Source organism: Elephantulus edwardii, unplaced genomic scaffold (genome assembly GCF_000299155.1).
Source record: "Elephantulus edwardii isolate Elephantulus edwardi_28Jun2011 unplaced genomic scaffold, EleEdw1.0 scaffold00016, whole genome shotgun sequence".
NCBI classification, from domain to species: Eukaryota; Metazoa; Chordata; class Mammalia; order Macroscelidea; family Macroscelididae; genus Elephantulus; species Elephantulus edwardii.
This window is the reverse complement of record NW_006399766.1, coordinates 17,589,101-17,597,610: the sequence shown is the minus strand read 5'-3', so window position 1 is coordinate 17,597,610 and position 8,510 is coordinate 17,589,101.

Genomic DNA, 8,510 nt, shown 5'->3' with positions numbered 1-8,510 from the left:
TATATATAATGGATTTAGTATATCTTGACAGGGAAGTGTCATCTCAAAACATAGGGGGAAAAATAGACTGAAAACATGTTGGAAGTCCTCTAGAAAACCTTGTAATTGAGCTAGTTTCTGCCAGAAGAAACTCCGAATGAGTACAAAACATCCACAAATAATATTACAAAATCAAATTAAAACAAAAACCCATGAAACCATAGAGATGCCAGACCCCATTCCATTATAATCTTGGAAGCAGTTAATTCTTTTAAAAGAATTTTTATTTTATATTGGTTTGCTTACAAAGTTCATATACATTGTCTTTTACACTATCCTTCATTCACATTGTGTTTAATATAATTTCCATCCACTATATTTCATAAAATTCATCACCACTGGACTATGCCTGCCATTACCCTGTCTTCTCAGGCCGGCAGGAACCTGAGAAAAAAGTTCATTCTTGATGTCTCAGTAGCAGTATTTCATAGCAAAACCAAAACTTGTAAGCAGTGTATCTTTTTGCATTTGTTTCTTTGATGTCTAATTTTCCACTTTTATAAAAAGACTTCCAAAACCTCCCATAATGATTTTAGTCTTAGAATTATAAACCACTTGGATTTTTCCTGTTAAATATTACTTAATGCAGTGGACTGAAGTCCTCCCCTTGAATTCAAAACTTGCCGCATTTAGACAGCCTGGAGTCAACAAGAAGTGTGTGCCTGGATGTGATTAAGCACCACATGTCTCCACTGGATTTACAATCCAGATTTGAGTGTTTCGTGGGGTAGAGGAAGTGGGAGTGAAGAAAATGTACCTCAAACCACCTGTGATTAAATTCCATGATAAAGAATGTCACCAGGCAACAAATGATGCTGGAGTCAGAGGGACAATTTCGTGGACAGTCAGGGAAGTAGGATTTGACTGAGTGGAAGAGGTCCATATGCTTTCTCCTAGCGGTCCATGGTATATTCAATACTCTTCTCCAGCACCACAGCTCAAAGGCATCAATTCTCCTATCATCCGTAGTCATTATCCAGTTTTCTGATGCATATCAAGTGAATGTGAAGACTATGGCCTGGATCAGGTTCACCTTAGTCTCTAGACTGATGTCATTACTCTTTGGTACTCTGGAGAGGTCCCTGACAGCAGATTTTCCCAATGCAATAGCAAACCAGAGAAACTGTTTATATGGCAAACTGGAATAAATGTCCACTTAGTACATTAGAGAAAGCCTTTCCATCAACCTCAGGCAGGAACAAGGGAAATAACTTAGGCCATTCCTTTGGATGGGCCCTCTCTTGCTAAACTCCAGCTAGCTGTTGCCTTCATGTAATCATTTAATCTCTCTCTGATTATCCCCTGTCACTTGAGGACTCAAAAGATGTTCATCAAAGAATAGACAAAAAACTGGGGTGAGGGGGAGGAAATGAGATTGTGTTAATGGCAGAAGAACAACTCAGAAAAGGAGATGAGAATGGGCGCACCTCTCAACAACGTCGTGTTGTCAGCATTACTAAATGGCACATGTCAAGCAACAAATGCTGGCAAGGTTGTGGAGAAACTGGAACCCTTATTCACTGTTGGTGGAAGTGTGAATGATGCACCACTGTGGAAGGTGGTGTGGCGCTTTCTCAAAAAGTTTCAAATAGAGATACCATTTGACCCAGCAATTCCACTACTGGGAATATACCCCAAAGAGACCATGACTGCCACCCAAGCAGATATATGCACACCCATGTTTATTGTGGCTTTGTTCACAATAGCAAAGAGATGGAACCGACCCAAGTGCCCATCAACGAACGAATGGATAGGGAAGCTGTGATATAATCACACAATGGAATACTACGCTGCATTGGAAAAACAAGGAACTCATGCAATATTATTCAAAATGGGTGACCTTGGAGGGCATTATGCTGAGTGAAATATCTCAGTCACAAAAGGACAAATAGTGCATAGTGCCACTGTTGTAAAACAGGACTGACATTGAGATTGGGGGTGACAGGAAGATGGGTTCAATAATGTATACTACATTGGAACAACATTGAACTGTTTAAAAGGGATATGTGATTAGGTAATTTTGTCATGACAGGATTCCAGAATGAAGGCTGCGTAGTGGAGTGGACTTGGGGGGAGGGATTGTAGAACAATGAAAGAATATTTCTTTTACTTTTCAAAGAGGAGCAAATTGGTGGGAGGGAGGGGTGGGTAGGGAGAAAAGTGTAACAATGAATGAATGGAAATCCTCAGTCTCTGTAAACTTTGATCAAAATTAAAATTTTTTAAAGTGGCACATGTGGAAGTTGTTGGATGGAAGTGCATGTTCTCGGCAACAAGAACAACAGCTTGTTTTATAACGGGCATTATGTAGTATTTTTCCTTTTGTAACTGAGATAGTTCACTCAGCATAATGTCCTCCAGGGTCACCCATTTAGTATAATATTTCATTAGTTCTTTGTTTTTCGGTGCAGCATAATATTCCATTATATGAATAGACCAGAGCTTCTCTATCTATTCGTTTGTTGATGGGCTCTTGGGTTGTTTCCAACTCTTTGCTATTGTGAACAATGCAGCAATAAATATGGTTGTGCATATTTCTGCTTGGGTAGCAGTTCTGGTTTCTTTAGGGTATTTTCCCAGTAGTGGCAATTCCTGGGTGAAATGGTATTTCTATTTCCAACTTTGTGAGAAAGTGCCATACTGCCTTCCATAGTGGGTGCATCTGACATAGGGGGTGGGGAGGGAATAAGGGGAGATAAATAATGAACACTGCATTTAAATAGATGAAAGAAAGAACTGTCTAAAAGAAATATATGACTAGGTATTATTTGTATGACAACAGTCCAGAGTAGGAGATACATAGCAAAGTGGAATGGAGGGAGGGAGGAAAATGTGCAAGAATGAATCAATGGAAACCCAAGTTGTCTGTAAATTTCCATTAAAATATTAATAAAAAATAAAAAAAGAATAGAAATGATAATTGCACAGATGAAGTGGGATGAATGTGTCTACATTGTGAGTACTGAAATGTTATGTCTATGGATAGAATCCCCCCAAACCCCCCAATGACAACAGCCAAAGAAATACAATGTAGAAAAAGACGAATAGGCAACAAATAAAAATACAAGTGTGTGCACACACACGTGCACTTACACGTGCAGAGATGCTCAGCAAATTAATGGAACTTCCCATTCTCATGGGCTTCCTGGAGCCACAGAGGGTTCACGAACCCCTGAAGCTCTAGTCCTCTAAGATAGTCTTGAAACCTTAAACCAGGCGTATCCCTAGAGTCCTCCTAGCAATCAAATGCCTGCTTAGCTTCATAAGTGGAGAATGTCTGCCTTGAGCATTGTACCCTTTTTACAATCTATGGAATCTAAGTGACTGCACTAACTGGAAAGATGAGCTAGGAACCTTAAGGGCACCGAGAGCGTGTTAGTGGGCGAGGGACAGCTCAGATAAAGATGAAGGGAGGAGCCGTACAACTCTCCAGAGGCGCACAACGTTATTGATTTGTATCTCTGTGTTGGTGATGATGTAGTTGCTGTTATGAGCCATCAAGTGGGAACCCACCCTTACCTGATCCTCCAGCGGGGAGGAGATTGCCCAGATTTCTCCTGAGGAGCAGCTGGTGGATTTAAACTGCGTGCTTCTGAGGTTAACAGCACAGCTTCCTTCCCCCCCAAGCCACCAAAACTCCCTGAAACTACTGAATCGCTGTATATATATTCTGCCTTGTTTATGCTTAGTAACAACACTAAAATAAGAAAGGGGAAGGAGAGAAGATACTCAGCAAATTAAGGTGACACCTCTCCCCTGAACTTTGCGTACTTCAGCACTTAATAAACAAGGCCAGGTTGAGAGAAGATGACAGGGGGGCATGCCCAGCTGATTAAGTGCAGTTTCCAATTAGCCAGCCGAGCGCTCTGTGCCTCACTGAGCACATGCACACCAAGGTGGGCGGTTTCAGGATGTGATCCAGGTAGGCAGGGAAAAGCCTAACTCACTAGAGTGAAAAGAAAAACAAAACGGTCTGATAAGGGCGCAGGCCGATTTGGGTTCTCCGAGGCCAAGGACTACAACGTGGCGTCCACCTTGACAACGTGCAGCGTGCACCGCGTTAATGGAAGGACAAACACGGACTGACGCCTGCGAAGAGTGGCAACATGCAGACGTGGCACATCTGGGACCGCTATGTAAAGACACACACCGGCGACACCTCATGGGAAATGACATTGGTACGCTCGTGGCTCACGGGCGGCTGGATGGGTTTATGTGGAGAATGTTAATGACAGCAATCTCTCTCCTAACGCGCTCATCTGTGGAGTGAGTTGCGCCGCCAGGCCATCTGTAGCCAAGGATCTTCTCAGACTGCTAGGCAACAGGTGATTTCAGCCTGATTGTTCTTTCTTTTGGTCTGAGGTGTTTCTGGTTTGGATTTTTATTTTTTTTTGAGTGAAACTTTATAAATTATACTTGTTTTTTTTACACGTATTTTGCTCAGTAACAGTATAATTACAATTTCACTGGGTCACTCTGACACATATTTTAGAACATTAATTACAATGTTGTTGTTGTGTCCTAACTGACCCATAGATGACCCTCCTGCAAGCTTTCAGAGGCAGTTATCACACAGGAGGAGGAGGAAATTGCCGTCCTACTGCAGAGAAGCTAGTAGATTCTGTAAACCACGAATTTCCCTTAGCTGATTGAATAGTGGTTTTATAGGATGGACAATCTCCTCCCGTGTGATTAAACTGCCTCTGAAAACCTTCTGGAGGGTCAGCTATGGGTCAGTTCTGACTTGATGCTATACAGCAGCAACAACAACAACAACAACAACAACATATAATAGTCCTTTTGTGGCTTAGTTATTTTGCTTGGCAATATGTCCTCTAGAAGCATCTGTGTTATGCAGTGTTTCATGAATTCTTTATTGGTTTTTAGTATTATATATTATGTCATTGTGTGAATGCATCATCGTTTCTTCAGCCATTCATCCACTGATGAACATTTGGGATGTTTCCATCCCTTTTATTTTTTATTAATTTTCATGAACATTTACAGGGACTTTGGATTTCCATTCATTCATTACTGCATTTTTCTCCCTGCCCACTCCTCTCCCCCAATTCGCTCTTCTCTTTGAAAAGTAAAATTCCTTCATTGTTATACTATCCCTCCCCCCAAGTGCACTCTACTAAGCAGCCTTCTTTCTGGACTCCTGCCATGACAATAATACCTAATCATATATCGCTTTAAAACAGTTCTCTCCCTCATCTGTTTCAATGCAGTGCACATTATCTGTGCCCCCTTTCTCTGTCTCCCGTCAACCCCAATGTTAGTCCTTCCTGGTGTTTTGGTTTCTCTCGTTAGTCCTGTTTTACAACAGAGGCACTATGCAGTATTTGTTCTTTTGTGACTGAGATATTTCACTCAGCGTAATGTCCTCCAAAGACATCCATTTTGAATATTATTTCTTTGTTTTTCAATGCAGCATAGTATTCCATTGTATGAATAGACTAGAGCTTCTCTCTCCATTCGTTTGTTGATGGGCTCTTGGGTTGTTTCCAACTCTTTGCTATTGTGAACAAAGCTGCAATAAACATGAGTGTGCATATATCTGCCTGGGTGCCAGTTATGGTTTCTTTAGGGTATATTCCCAGTGGTGGAATTGCTGAGTCAAATGGTATTTCTATTTGTAACTTTTTGAGAAAGCACCATACAGCCTTCCACAGTGGTTGCACCATTTTACACTCCCACCACCATCCCTTTCTATTGTAAATAATGCGGCAATGAATATGAGTGAGCATCTATCTGCTCATGTGGCAGCTCTTATTTCTCGAGTATATATGCCTAGTAGTGGATCAAATGACAGTTCTATTCCCAAATTTCTAAAACACCATCAAACTGATTTCCATAGTAGTTGCACCAGTTTTACAATCTTACCAACAGTGTCTTAGAGTTCCGATCTCTCCACACCTTCGCCAGCGTTTGTTGTCTGCTGTCTTGCTGAGCTTTGCTTTTGTTGCTGTGGTTTTCCTTAAACGTTAAAAAGTGAGCTCTGGGGGCCTGGTGGCAAGAAGCTGCGCTGCAAGCCAGAAGGCACACTGTTTTAGTCCACCAGCTGCTCCACGGGAGAAGGCTGGGCAGTCTCCTCCCGTGTGATTAACTGCCCTTGAAAACCCACTGGAGCGTCAGCTATGGGTCGGTTCTGACTTGATGATACACAGCAATAAGCAACAACATGAATAGTTTTGAGCATTTACAAAAGAAGAGAGAATTGTATAATTAATTCCTTTCAAGTACTCATCACTGGTGTAAAATGTTGCCGGCTGTGGGCGACCTTGAGGATGAAGACTTTGTGGAGGGTATGGTGGTGACATCCTCAGAGTTCATCACTTAAGTACTAACCCAAAGGTTGGGAATTCAAAGTAGATCTGAGGTGCAGGGGAAAGACCTGCAGTTTCTGCCATAACGAATGGCATGGAATGAGCTCAGGAGGAATGGGTTTGGATTTTCTTTTTGGTTGTGGTAACATAGCTAGTGCAGGCTGGTAGTACTTTGGTGCAAAGAAGGCTTCTTCTCAGTCATTTTAAAAGTATGATTGTGCAACCATGTATGAAGAGCTGTGCTGGATGCCTAGTGAGTGTGACCATGCTACTCAAAAAGTACATCATGATAGATGGAGAAAAGATTGAAGTTGTCAATGATTTCATCTTGCTTGAATCCACAAGCAACACCCTTAGTAATAGCAGTAAGGAGTTCAGGAGACATATTGCGCTGGGAAGTCTGAAGTCAGGGATTTCTCCAAATTTCAGAGGAGCAATAATGTCAGTGTGAAGACTAAGGTGTGGCTGATTCAGGCTGTGGTCTTCTCAATCACTTGCTATGCATTTGAGAGCTGGACAATAAATAAGGATTACAGAAAAAAAATTGATGTCTCTGAGCTGTGGTGTTGGAGTAATGAATATCTCATTGGCTGCCAAAAGAACAAACAGCTATGTCTTGGAAAAAGAGCAGCCAGAGTGTCTCTTGGAGGCAAGGACGGCAAAGCTATGTCTCATGTAATTTGGGCGCGTTGTTAGGAGAGGCTAGTCCTTGGAAAAGGACATCATCATGCTTGTAAAGATGAAAGGTCAGCGAAAGAGAGTGTGGAGTTTATCTTTAAGTATGAATTTTTCTAGCCACTGTTTGACTTTGCTATGCAGATCCGCCAGAGTATGCAGACAGGGCATGTTAGCCTACCTACAAGGGGATTGGCTGTTTACCATCGCACAAGGGGATTAGCCAGTCTCAATAATTTACAAGGGCATTGGCTAGTCTCGTCATTGAATTCAGCAAGCCAACACTGAGAGGCAGACCGCTTTTGGTGCCATTGAACAAGAAACAAGATAATATAGGGCACCCTTCTTTCTCCAGCTACACGTATGGCAGCAAGACCTATGGCAAAAACACCTATGGTCAAACTGGAGACCTGACGAGAGATGGGACCTCCTGGGGGAGCAGTGGAGAGTCAATATTGGCAGGATTGAGAACTCTGTTGGACAACTAGGGGTGGGAAGCAAATATAAGCAGGACTGAGACCTTGGTCTAAAGCCATGAGGCTCAAGGCTGAGGTGCCTGTGTGCACTTTTAAGGAGCTGTCTTAACTATATTCAGTTATTAATTTGGATAATAACTTTTTCACTTCCCCCAATATGGTTTTGTGTGGTCTTTGAGCTATCACATCATATTTTGGACCCAGCAAAACAGTGAGATTAATGTTTAGATGAGTAGAAAGAGGTACATGGGGGACATTGCTTTGGTGTTACTGATGGTGTGGACAGGGGCAGTTCCCCTTTGTGAAGTTGGTAAAGGTCAGATATGGCCGTCCCCACATTGCCCTTGTTTTTTTTTTACAGAGAGAAGGACCCTCAATGGCACATAGCACATCCTACACAGTGACTGCAATGATAGCTTCAAGTATGTCAGAGATGATGAGGACAGCACAGGATTAGGATAGAGTTCAGATTTGTTATTCATAGGGTCGCTATGAATTATATTTGACTCAACAGCAACTAACAAAAACAATTCAAGGGGCAGGGGGTTTCTGTGGCCTAATGGGTAAGGAGTTGTGCTGCCAACCCAAAGATTCAAGTTTCAAATCCACCAGCTGCTCTACCGTAAAAAGATGGGCAAACTCCTCCCATTGGCTCTACAGGCTCTGGAAACCTGCTGGAGAGCCAGTTATATTTTGACTTAAACGTACACAACAACAACATTCAAAAAGTGGCCTATGGACCAACAGCAGCTTCACTGACTGGGAGCTGATGGGCAGTGATGACTTCCAGGCCCCACTTGTCACCTCTAAACCAAAAAACCATGACCCCAACTCATGTTGATCTCTGTGTGTGAATACCCTAGGGGTATTTCTTTTGGAAGTAAATTGCTAGGTCTTATCTCTGAAGTGCCTCTAGGTGGTTTGGAATCAATAACCTTCCAGTTAGTAATCCAAAGGTTAACTCTTTGTACTATCCATAGGCCTCCAGAAT